Source organism: Papaver somniferum, chromosome 7 (genome assembly GCF_003573695.1).
Source record: "Papaver somniferum cultivar HN1 chromosome 7, ASM357369v1, whole genome shotgun sequence".
NCBI classification, from domain to species: domain Eukaryota; kingdom Viridiplantae; phylum Streptophyta; class Magnoliopsida; order Ranunculales; family Papaveraceae; genus Papaver; species Papaver somniferum.
In genome coordinates, this window is record NC_039364.1 from 30,259,472 (window position 1) to 30,273,088 (window position 13,617).

Below are 13,617 nucleotides of genomic sequence, written 5' to 3' on the forward strand. Positions count from 1 at the left end.
CGTCGTGAAATTGGCGCTAATACGATGACTTCATTAACCCCTGAGTATGAGGAAAAGCTTGCGGCTCTTCAAGATGAAGGTTTGGCTTGAGAAGTATTGGTTGCTAGTCCTACCGTGTTTGAAGTTTTTAGCGAAAGGAGTCACATGGTGGACCTCGAACAACAGACTTGCATGTGTCAAAGGTTTGATTTCTTATGCTTTTTCTTCTCTCTGTATGTTCATTCTTTTTAAAATGTGTATCTTCCAGTTACATTAGATATATGGATGTGTAAATACTAGCTACACATATATTTTGCAAGTGTAACTCAAAGATACACATCCTGTATATGCACCTGTAACTAGCTAATTTTGAGTGTTTTATGATTTGTATGTGCAACTAACTGATTTTTTGATTGTTTTTGTTTTTTTGAAGGTGGCGTGTATACGGTGTTCCTTGTGCTCATGCTCTTGCAGCATACGGAAGATTAAACGTGAGGCTATTGATTTCATTTCACCTTATTTTACAAGCGACTATTTTAGGAAGACTTATCTGTATTGTATCCAGCCAATTCCCAACTACAACATGCCTGTTGATATTGATGAAGACAACACCATCAACCCTCCTATTGTAAAGAAACAACCAAGTAGACCCCCAGGAAAAAGGATTATTAGTAAACATGAAAATAAGGTAAAAAGGAAAGTTTATTGCAACAATTGCAAGGAAGCAGGTCACAACAAGGCAGGTTGCAGGAATCCTCCGAAGTACACACCCCCTAGATCTAATCTGAAGAAGTTCATTTCTGCAAGTAATGATTTTATGTGTGTATTCTTATTTGTCTTGGATTATTTGTTTTTTAGTTTTCTTCATTTCGGTTCGCATGGACCAAACTTTTTTATGTTTCTGCAACGTTGATTATGTGCAAGGATCATTCATTCAGTTTTTATTTTATGTGTGATTTTATATTCAAAGTAAAAGTGCATTAAGATTTTATTTTATGTCTGATCAGTGGTCAAATGCTTGTGTAACTTTAGTTTACACTCAAAAATATGGATGTGTAACCAGAAGTTACACTGTTATGAATGCATGTGTAAACTCAGGTTGCACATGATAAATGCATATGTAAACTTAGGTTACTCCTTCAGTTATTTTACACATCAGTTTAAGATGTGTAAGTTTAATTTACTTAACCTGTTGCATACTTTTGAAACCGGTACACACATCAGGAAAAGTTCTAACAAGATATTTTTATAAGTCTAATAACAGCTTGTAGTTGACAAAAGTATAAAAGTTCTTAATTCAATGAATTTCAATCCAAAAATATAGAAGTTTGTAAATCCAAAAACTGTTAAAATCTACTAACTGATGAAATTTAAAAGTTTTGACAACATATTTTGCAAGTCTAACAACTGCTTGTAGCTAACAATATATTTGCAAGTATAAAATTTTTTCTAATCCTAATGACTGCTTTACACATCTGCGGATGGATCCGAAAGAATCTTGTAAAGCATGCTTCCTCTCATGCGGTTCACCTTGTCAACCCACCATTCCACCATAGTTGATGTATATTTTTTGTCAAGCGGGTTATTCTTCATCCTGATCTTCATGTAAGTGCATACAAACAGAAGACAGTCAGGAATTGAACCTTGTGGGGGTGAAGCGAGGTTCTTGGATTTCTCATTCATCCCAAGAGCAAGAGGACAGCGGAGTGTCAGTTCTCTAGTTATTGCAAATGCATATTTCTTGGCTTGTTGTAAGTGTTCACCCCTGAGTTCCTTAACGTTTGACGAGTTCATGTGGGACCAAGGATCAGGGCTCCTCAAGTCATACTCCAGCAGTGTGTAGTGTGTGTCATTGTTGCACATTGGGGTGAAAAGTCTGACTGCATCGTCCTTGTACTTGAGATACTCCTTAACAAGCTTTGGAATCCAAAATTTCTTGAATTCATCGTAATTCTGCAAGTAAGATTTACGCAAAAACCAATTGTAATGTCAAACTCACATTTTAACACAAAAGTTACAAATGGACAAGTGATTATGTAAACAGAAGTTACACATAAGGCCTTGGGTTTTACACTAGAAAAATAAGGATGTGTAACTTCAGATTACACATTATAAATGGTTGTGTAACTTCAGATTACACATCATAACTGCATATGTAACCGCAGATTACACATCACATTTTCCGATATTAAAAAACTCTGAGCATGTTATTATAATCTTACAACACCCATTTTTGACATTATAAATACAAGAAGATTTAAAATATTTTAGAAGTACTTACGTATGCTTTTGGCGAGAGGAATATCGCTTTGTCATACTTGTTGTTTGAGTTCATCTTTGTCCTCAGCCTACTTATGTAGAAATCAAGGAATTCTGACTCCAAGTAGGCTTCTTCCTTGGTAAGATGGAGCATTAATTCTCCACTTATATCAAAGAGTTGGCTGCCGTCGTCGTTGATCTCCATCCAAGCAATGTGTCTACATTAGAAAGAAGGAAACAATTAAACAACATAACAACATAACAAAATCAAGTAGTAAGATACAAAGTTCAATGAAATCAAGCATGAGTTTGTTATAGCTACTTACGTTTGGGGATGAGTGTTGAAATATTCAAGCAGTTTCTTCTTTTGATCGTCATCCAGCCTTTCAATAACTAGAGAATCTTTCACATCCTTTCTCATTGTGCCGTCATCTTCTTCAGCAACCTCAGACATGCCTTCTTCTTCTACTTCTGGAACTGCGTCCATTCTTCCTTCTTCTACTTCTGGAACTGTGGCTATTCTTTCTTCATTAACAGTCATCTTAATCTTCTTTGGCTTCCTTTCATACTGCTTTATATGATCTTGTTCTATTGTTCTATTCCTCAAAACGCATTTCTGAATGAATTCTGGATTTCTTTGTTCCTTTTCAGCTTGCTTCACTAGTTCTCCAACTGGTTTCGGAGTGTTATCTAGGCCAAGGATAAAGTAGTTGGATCACTACAAAGGCTCAGTTGATTTCGAGTTGTGCAACAACAAAAATAGGGATAATCATTAAAAAAATTGCACATCCTCATTATTGTGTAATTGTGTAAACTAAAGTTACACTTGCATAGGTGTTACTAAGATACTAAAACTTCAAAAAAAAAAACTCTAATATCAAAGTGTGTCATGTGTGTAACTTCAAGTTACACATGCATTTACAATGTGTATATTGAAACTACACATGCCTTTCGTAATGTGTAACTTGAAGTTACACATGCATTATAAACAACAACGAAAAAATAAATAAATCATAAGAAGTTTCAAAAGGAAGATGATTTACCACTGGATGTAGGTTCTGCATTCTCCATCTCTGCAGGTCCATGTTTAGAAATTCTTTCATCTTGGTTAATGTCGCTGACAACTGCATATATCGTTTCAGTTACATCCATCATATCAACTTGGTTAGGGGCTATTCTCGTTAACCTGTAGGTCTCAAGTTTGTCACCCTGAGTTTGCTGAGTTGTAGCAGTTATCACCAAAGAATCATCAAACTGTGTAGAAGTAAAACTGTCATCAAAAGTTGAAAGTATTTCCTGAGTTGGAGCAGTCATAACCAAACTATCATCAACAGTTGCAGGTGTCTCTTCATCAACATTTGCATCATCACCTGCGGCTTTCTCCTGCGGCTCAACCATAACACCACCTTCTGCATCTTTCTTTTGCGCCTCATCAGGAATATGTGTCTCTTCATGAACTTTCTTTTGCGCCTCATCAGCAGCATGTGTCTCTTCATCAGCTTTCTTCTGTGCTTCATCAACAACATCTATATGACTGGACTTTTTCTTACCAGTGGGATTCTTCTTTGGAGGAACCTTGCATGTTGTCACACTCTTCATAATCGAACGGTATGTCCTGAGTGGTGTTTTGCGCCCCTTTGCAGCAGTTTGAGCTTGCAGAATTTTTGGTGTATTTCCAGCTGCTAGACTGATACATGGAACTGCACAAGGATTGAAATGAGAAACTTTATTTACTTAGGAAAATGATGATGATGTTAAATTTTTTTAAAAAAATTTCAAGAAGAATATATCATGTGTAATGGACAGCTACACATGCATATGACTTGGATACCTAGCATGTGTAATTTTTTGGTTGAAAATTTTGTTCATTGTAGCATGTGTAACTCCATGTTAGTGTTACACATGCATATGACTTGGATACTTAGCATCTAACTAGTGTAACCAGAAGTTACACATGCATATAGCATGTGTAACTAAGGATTACACATCCATATGATTTGTGTACTCAACAATTACCAAGTCTAATTTGCTACCTCATTAAAGTATGAAACTAAAAAGGTTCAAAGACCTTAGTGTCAATTAATTGGTTACCTCTACATATGTCAACTAATATATCATTATCACTATAAAGTTAAAGAAGCATATTAAAAATGAAAAACTACTTACATTCTTCATGGAAGGAAGTTTGCATGTCATCTTCCTCTTTCTCTTGCTCAGTCTCTTTATCGGACTCTTCTTCTTCATGCTCAGTAGCTCCATGCTCAGTACCTCCATGTCCTTGTTCACCATTTTCTTGTTGCATAAACTCTTCCTGGGTCACATCGTAAGGTTGAATTCCCATTGCTAGCATAATCTCGCAAGCTAAAATGTGCTTGTCGGAGACGTTCTCATATTTTATGCCTGCTCTGGCAAGTTTATGCACTGCATCTAAGATTTTCTGCTTTGCTTGTATTTGCTCTTTAAGTTTTCCGTTCTCAATTGTTTGCTCTCGGAGCCACCTTTGCAGATCTTCTTTGCTGGGTTCCACTGCTGCTATTCCCATCTGCTTTTCAAGCTGTGAAAACTCTTCCACAAAGCTAGCAGTTGGCTGCAATTAACAGATGGAGAGGTTAACAAGAGATACAAAAATGCATGTGTAACCTAAAGTTACACAATCTAAATGTACAATATTTAGTAGAGTTCACTGGTATCAAGTTACACAAGCACATTTATAAGTGTAAGTTGAAGTTACACATGCCATATACACAGTATAACATAATTCACTGCTGGTATTTTGCATGTGTAAATATCAGTTACACAAGCTCTTTTGAATGTAGTAGTAAACAAGATATAAACCAAGTAATGGCAAACACTTATGGTAAACTCTGTCATGTTTGTACCAGCTATGTAATCTGATATTTACTTGCATGTCCCACCTTCCAAGCCTCGGGAGATTTTGTTCTCTGTTTTCAACTTTTTGGATTATTCCTGCTGGTGTGTGCTCATCAAACAATATTTGCAACATATAAACAATCAATCAATTTTATTAGTCGATCAGCAAAAAATATTTACAACTCAGCAGTAAAACTACTTGAAGTACAATCAAGTAAAAATATAATCTTTACCAGTAAGTATGGCACACAAGCCTTTACTTTTGAAGAACATTTTGCATTTTTTAGTATTTCATCAAACAAATGCTCGTGGACCAAATCTGGCCAGGAGACCTTGAGAACAGTTTCATAAATTTCGACAATGGAAAGATACTTAACATTCACTGCTAGCATTTTTGTCGCCAAAAAAGAGCACACAACACAAATACAACCATATCAAACAAACTACATGCTCATCATCAAGTGGCGTTCTTTTCTTTTTCTTATTCATAACTTCTTTTATTGTCTCCATAATCTTCTTCTTGCTCACTGCTGTTGAATGTGTTGTTTGTTTGATATCAGAGAAGTACTTGTTGTATAATACGTTGCCATCCACTTTATTATGATCAAACCATTTTTATCAACTTCTGACCTTTTCTGCTTCCAGTCCTTTTCATTCCAGTTATACCAACAAACTTTGCCGATGTAGACTTTATAAGGTTTTCTCCAAATCTAAATGAACATGGTACTTCGCCATCTCTATCAAAGCAGTTTAAAAGCTTCACAACCCCATGTTTGTTAGTAGTTATTTTCTTCATGTTCTTTGGATTAGCAACATCGTATTCATCGTAATACATCATAACAAGATCACCGTAAGGCGCTTTCCTAAGATACCTTTCAGCTCTCTTAGACATTCCTATTGGTTTTATTTCTTTCACCAAATTCTGAACTGCATTAAATGAGTGTAATAACTTTCCTGTACACATCACACAACAAAACAATACACAACAAAACATCAAGAATCAGTAAGTTGTGTACTCATCAAAAACATGGTACAAAAGCATGGTACAAAAGAATGTGTATCGTCCAGGTACACAAACTGACTGAATCATGCTATAATGTGTTGTGTGACGTAATCTCTAACAACATTTACAAGGTGTGACTCTAACTTACACATGCATATGAAGATGTAACTTCAGTTTACACAACCAATTTTTTGATATGTAACTACCAGTTACACAAGCTAAACACAACCTAAGGCAAGTCAGTGGTGAGATTTTTATGTGTGGTGTAACTTATAGTTACACAGTCCCTATTTGTATAGTTAAACATTTTATTTTTGCATTTATCTACCACTAATCCAGATCAGTGGTTTCACAATTAAGAATTCAGGTCGGTGGTGAGACTTTAATGTGCATCTTATAGTTACACAATCTCATTTGGTATGTGTAACTATAAGTTACACACTCAAAATCTCACCACTGACTGATTGTGTAACTTATAGTTACATAGGTCCTTGTTTGTATAGTTACATATTCACAAGTATTACATGAGAAATAAACATGAGACCATGATTTAATTAAATATTTTTCGGTGGTTGTAGTAATAAAGGTTCGAACTCTAAGATTTGTGAAGGTGAAGGATTTTTAGATTTATAAAAATTATATACAAATATAGACAAATTGGTAGAGAGGTACTGGGACTAAAGATTCGGCCATTTTTCATTTTCAAGTGGTTCAGAAATTAATTCTAGGCAATTATAATTTAAAACAAAATGAAGATTAACTCTATTCTTTGCCAAAGTAGATTTTATAAAATATTACTTGTATTTCTTAAGCATGGCATATCAAAAATCCCTAGGACTAAGCATAAACCATCAAATGAAATCACAAATAATTAATTAAAATCTTAATTCAATTAAAATTGGTGCAAAAGGTAAATATAGAATTAAATAAAATTACCCCAAGTATGAAGTTTGGCCTCCTCCGTCGTCCCAGTGTTGGGGTTTATCTCATCATAGTAAAAATGCTCTCAAAATATTTCATTGATGCTCAAAAGTGTTTTACAATGAAGAGAAATACAAGAAATTGATGAAAAACAGAACTCTGCGACCCACAGAAGGCGTCCAGAATCAACGACAGAGCTGAGTTGCTGTTGTCGTTGAAGAACTACGACCCACAAAGGACAGTCGATGTTGCTGTTGATAAACGACTGCTTCTGCCAGTCCGTTCTTCGTGTTCTTCAGGCGTGTTAATGGCAGCAGCAGTTGCAGGTAACTTCTCTGCAACTCCTCCTACGCCTCTCTGCTCGCCTCCAAACCTCCCCAAACTCTCGACAGCCTCTCTGTAGCACATTAGGAACATATTTATACGTAATTGAACCATTGAATCTCCTCCATTAATCCAAAAAATCTTCCCATTACTCGGCAGTGAATGAAAATATTCCCGATATTTTTTTCTTTAATTCTCTGATTTGTTACGGATTATTCCATGTTTTATCTCTTCTCACGCGTCATACTTGAGCTGTAGGGATTGTTTCCAGCCAATAAAATCAACCCATGCACGTCTCTTCCATCCAAGAATTCCAAGAATATAATATTTTTCTTATTTTAGAATATCTTCCCTGATTTGATTACCACCGGTTATCTAACCAATTTTGACCGAATCCAACACCCATACCAGCTCTATATAGGCCCTAGGAACAAACCCATTTAATTTGGGCCATTGAATCTCCTTTAATCCCGTCCAAACTTCCAACCCTAAATCTGCCAGTTGATAACAATTTTTTCCCGCCAATTTTGTTTTTTTGAATTTGGGAAGAAGATGTCCTCCCCCTAACCAGAACTTGTGTGCGAATAGCAGCTGCCTTGGGGGTGACCTGGGGGTGCCCCTTAGTAATTAGGTTACCCCTTATCCAAAAGCGAGAGTCCGAATAACACTTGTCCTCCGGGTGCCAAAATCAACTTTTCGAGCCGAATTTTCCAAAAATATTTATTTCCAAAAAATATCTACAAATACATAAAATAACAAAATTAGTACAAAATCGAGTGCCAACAATACGGACATTGAGGACAAATTAGACACAAAAATGTGTCTATCAAATACCCCCAAACTTATTATTTGCTAGTCCTCGAGCAAAATTTATTCTTGAAAAGTGACCGAGTTAATCTCGGGTGGGTTTATCAGAGGTGTACCCACAAAAACCAATACTCCAGACCCTAGCTATCTACGCAGAACCTTGGAAAGCACTAAAGAACCTCCTTGGTTGGCATACAATTATTGACTTTAAGAGGAAGAACCCTGATGCGAAATTCCAATTGCTGTACACGAGTTTGCACTCAAGCTTACTAAAATTCATATAAGTGACAGAGCTCTACTAAGATAGTTTCACGATGGACATCACACTCGGAGTCAGACTAATCACATGAAAAGATTAAGAAGATGGAAAAAGAAAAATGTAGATGGTTGAAAAGCGAACGGTGTTTCCCATATCTGTCTGAAGGCCTCTGCCAAGATGAACCTAACCTAAATGACTGAGATACCGGTCTGACTAATATTAACACACTGGCATATACAAGGGAACCAGTGGTCAATAACTTAAATCTAGATCAACAAACTGGCAAATACAAGGGAACCAGCAGTTGACTACACATAACAATAATCATTTTTTTTTTTTTTAACTTAACGGCATGAATAGATCTTTTGGATCCAAGCGCATGCTTCTTGTCAGCAGATTACACGATAGTTCCCACGGGTCCTGCATTCCACGCTTGCTTAGGCGACGGAAACAGGGAGAACACACGCATATTGCTATCCAAGTGTTAATACTTATTCCGATTGGTCTAACTGGTCCGGTCTCTTTTTTTTTTTCTTTTTTTTTTTTGAAAAGGTAACTCAGTCACTCTATTTCACCCTAGCAAAGGTAACAACTTGAATCGTGTGCCCCACCAAATCACTTGAAATAAAAGAAAACTAAAAATAGAAAGTGAAAAGGACTCGACAAGATATGGCGAAACTATCATGTTATTTCTAACACCTGAGCTCTGTGCTTTTATGAATAGACTCTATAGATGTTTCCATCTAGTCAGATTGGTTCCTCAACTCCTAAAACAAAAATGTTTCCATCCACTTAGATTGGTTAGTGCTATCCTTAATAGGCGTAAATTTCTAGGCTCTGGAGTTTATTTATTATGCAACTAAAAAGTTTCTCCCATACCCCCAAACTTAAATCTAACATTGTCCTCAATGTTCTAAAGATGAAACTAAAAGCATGAACAAGGAGAAATTGTTACCACTTGAAGCAAAAGAGATAAGGAAGGATATTACCGTGTCGCAAGAATATTGGGTTACCTCCCAAGAAGTGCTAAGTTTAAAGTCTTCAGCCAGACTTAGGAAAGGATTAGTCAACTCAAACCATAAAGTAACAGTCGAAATAACTGTGGGTCTTCAAAACGAAAAAGAGCTGACCAAAGGAAACTACAATAACCCAAGAAAGTGAACAAGAATAACATGCCCTTATCTAGTTTTTTGATTAAGAAATTTATATCTAATTGTGGTTCAGGTTCAGGTTCTATGAAAGGGTCTAAATAAAATATTTTCCTCGGATGCATTTCCTCATAGGTTGGATCCAAATTATTAGGTCCTAGAGTCTGGAAAAACTCAAATATGATCTTAGAAGCGCACAATAATAACCTAAATAACTGAGGATCCTCTAAGCCAATAAGATTTGACTTACAAATTTGACCACAATGAGAGTAGTGGTCATTCTTAAGCAAATGTGTCGATTCTAATTTCCTAAAGCATTTAGGTCTAGTCTCACAACTTAATATTCGACACATTTGGAATATAAACGTTCCCACAGTTGGAAGAAAACTATTTGGTGGGAAAACAAAGTCAATCTGGGGATCATAGCCTGGGCAAACCACATCAACCAGAGGATGGGTTTCTAACGACTGAACTCCTTCATGGACATCATTAGGCTCGGGAAAACGAGTATGAAGGTAATCTTGTAAAATGGTCGAGGCACAGATATCAAGTCCTAAGTGTAGGGACTTTCTGAGAGTTAAAGGTAAGGCACTAGGGAAGTGATAATCACCCCCAAACTTAGAGTTTTCAGTGTCTCTACATAGACCTCTAATTATTTCTTGAATTTCCGTATCTTCAGAGTCCTTAAAATATTCAAGAGATTCTTCTAAGTTATTATCAGGTAGTGCATCTTTACTCATCTCTACGGGTCTATCTTTTTCTTCCAAGACTATTGTTTCTAAGTCGCTAGACTCTAAAACAGTATTTTCGAAATGAACCCGTTCCTCTAAACCACTATCGGCTTCGTAAACAGGAAATACTACGTCGTCTAAAACGGTGGTATCCCTAATCAAATCCTCGTCCTTTTGAATAGGTGAATAATCATAAAAATTATTTGGATTTGAACTAGAAATAATATAATCACTATACAACTCAATTGGATTACTAGACTCCTGATCACTATGCCTACAAATTTCAGATTCTTCATCACTGCTATCCTCATCATCATAGTACGAAAATGATTGAACCTTATCTAAATAAGTAGTGTCTTTTATTCTAACCTCGTCCTCTAAATTAGGCAAATATTCACTATTTATATCAAGGGTAGAATTGGAAACACTATTTTGGAAAATTAGATTATTTCGAGCAGCATTAGATAACTGTTCATTTTCTTCCTCTAAACGTGCTTGAATTTCACTGAGCGTAACACTTATACTTTCACAAGTCTCATTGAATATCTTAGACCGTTGTGTACTCTCTTCTCTTGAACTAACTGCACGTTCATACTCCCTTCGAATTTGTTGGTAGGTTTCTTCTAGAGATTGAACATGTTTAGAAATGTCATAATCAGGACTAGTTTTTAAGTAATTTTCCAAAAACGCATCACTAGTACTATAATATTCCTGATTTTCTTGCTCGTAATACCAATTCGTGTGTGGATAGTAATTGGGCTCACTATGGTATGAACCATAACCTTGAAAAGGTTGGCGTTCCCAACTACTATTCCCACCATGGTCATAAAACTGATGATGTCCATATTCAAATTCAGGTCGATACTCATTGTATTGGCTTCTATCATACCAGTTCGACATTCTTAATTGCAAGGGAATTCTACACAATCACAAACAAGGCCGACTCGACTCCACCAAAACAAACCTAAAGATTTCTAGCAAACAAAAAGCATGATGGCTCCACTTAGATTGTTTCTAGACCAGCTTCTATCTTTCGAAAGGGAATTCGTTGCAATTTGAGCAAACCCCTCTGGAATCAATCTGAGTCAAAGTAAGTTGAATTGAGGCGAGGGAAGCTCAGTGGAGCTTTGATACCCAAGGCCTCACCGCTATCACAAGGCGGCGCAGTCACGCATTCAACCCACAGAAACCATCATGAACTTTGGAGTGTGCTTAAAGAGCAACCAATATTTTTCGAACGAGTTTCCTATTAAGCTCGTTACCCTATCGGTCTCGTTCTATTCCATATTTTAAAGCTTGGGTTCGCGTTAGGTTTCGTTTTCCTAAGGCGGGCAAGAAGGGAGCGGTGATGAAATCCGAACCCTTATCTTGTTTAGGCCAGGCCTTGCCCTTTACTAGGAAAATAAAGACAGTCCGGTTCGTCCTCAAACAATTATCACCTTAAGGCAGACAGTAACCCGCTTGCAGGAGATTCGCGGGTGTTTCGATTGGACTTACCTCCCGTACCAGACGGGCGATGAACCGTTGTCGTCGACTCGGGCCACGACTCCTATGCCGTGTGCGAACTCGAGGGGCCGAGACGATATAGTAATCGTCGTCCTTCCCTGCACACAGTTTATATAATTTTATTTTTTTTTTAATTTATAACCCTTCCGTAGGGTTTTAAAAATAATGTCCAAAGTCCAGAATAAAGTCCAAAATAAAAAAGAAAGTCCAAAATAAAAAAAAATTACAGTTTTCCTCACACACTCTAAAAAAAAAAATTAAAAATTAAATCCTAAAATTGTCCTTTTTTCTTCTCTTTTCGCTTTTCGCTTTAAGCTTTTTCCTCTCCAAGTCCTTAGTGCTCCACTTCGAACCTGTAAATCAAAGACAAAAAGACAAAGTAAAAAGGAACAAATAATTCTAAAAAAAAATAGTAAACCTAAAAAAAAAAAAAAATTCTACCTAAGCACAAATCCGCGTCGGCGGCGCCAAAATGATTTAATTAAATATTTTTCGGTGGTTGTAGTAATAAAGGTTCGAACTCTAAGATTTGTGAAGGTGAAGGATTTTTAGATTTATAAAAATTATATACAAATATAGACAAATTGGTAGAGAGGTACTGGGACTAAAGATTCGGCCATTTTTCATTTTCAAGTGGTTCAGAAATTAATTCTAGGCAATTATAATTTAAAACAAAATGAAGATTAACTCTATTCTTTGCCAAAGTAGATTTTATAAAATATTACTTGTATTTCTTAAGCATGGCATATCAAAAATCCCTAGGACTAAGCATAAACCATCAAATGAAATCACAAATAATTAATTAAAATCTTAATTCAATTAAAATTGGTGCAAAAAGTAAATATAGAATTAAATAAAATTACCCCAAGTATGAAGTTTGGCCTCCTCCGTCGTCCCAGTGTTGGGGTTTATCTCATCATAGTAAAAATACTCTCAAAATATTTCATTGATGCTCAAAAGTGTTTTACAATGAAGAGAAATACAAGAAATTGATGAAAAACAGAACTCTGCGACCCACAGAAGGCGTCCAGAATCAACGACAGAGCTGAGTTGCTGTTGTCGTTGAAGAACTACGACCCACAGAGGACAGTCGATGTTGCTGTTGATAAACGACTGCTTCTGCTAGTCCGTTCTTCGTGTTCTTCAGGCGTGTTAATGGCAGCAGCAGCAGCAGGTAACTTCTCTGCAACTCCTCCTACGCCTCTCTGCTCGCCTCCAAACCTCCCCAAACTCTCGACAGCCTCTCTGTAGCACATTAGGAACATATTTATACGTAATTGAACCATTGAATCTCCTCCATTAATCCAAAAAATCTTCCCATTACTCGGCAGTGAATGAAAATATTCCCGATATTTTTTTCTTTAATTCTCTGATTTGTTACGGATTATTCCATGTTTTATCTCTTCTCACGCGTCATACTTGAGCTGTAGGGATTGTTTCCAGCCAATAAAATCAACCCATGCACGTCTCTTCCATCCAAGAATTCCAAGAATAGAATATTTTTCTTATTTTAGAATATCTTCCCTGATTTGATTACCACCGGTTATCTAACCAATTTTGACCGAATCCAACACCCATACCAGCTCTATATAGGCCCTAGGAACAAACCCATTTAATTTGGGCCATTGAATCTCCTTTAATCCCGTCCAAACTTCCAACCCTAAATCTGCCAGTTGATAACAATTTTTTCCCGCCAATTTTGTTTTTTTGAATTTGGGAAGAAGATGTCCTCCCCCTAACCAGAACTTGTGTGCGAATAGCAGCTGCCTTGGGGGTGACCTGGGGGTGCCCCTTAGTAATTAGGTTACC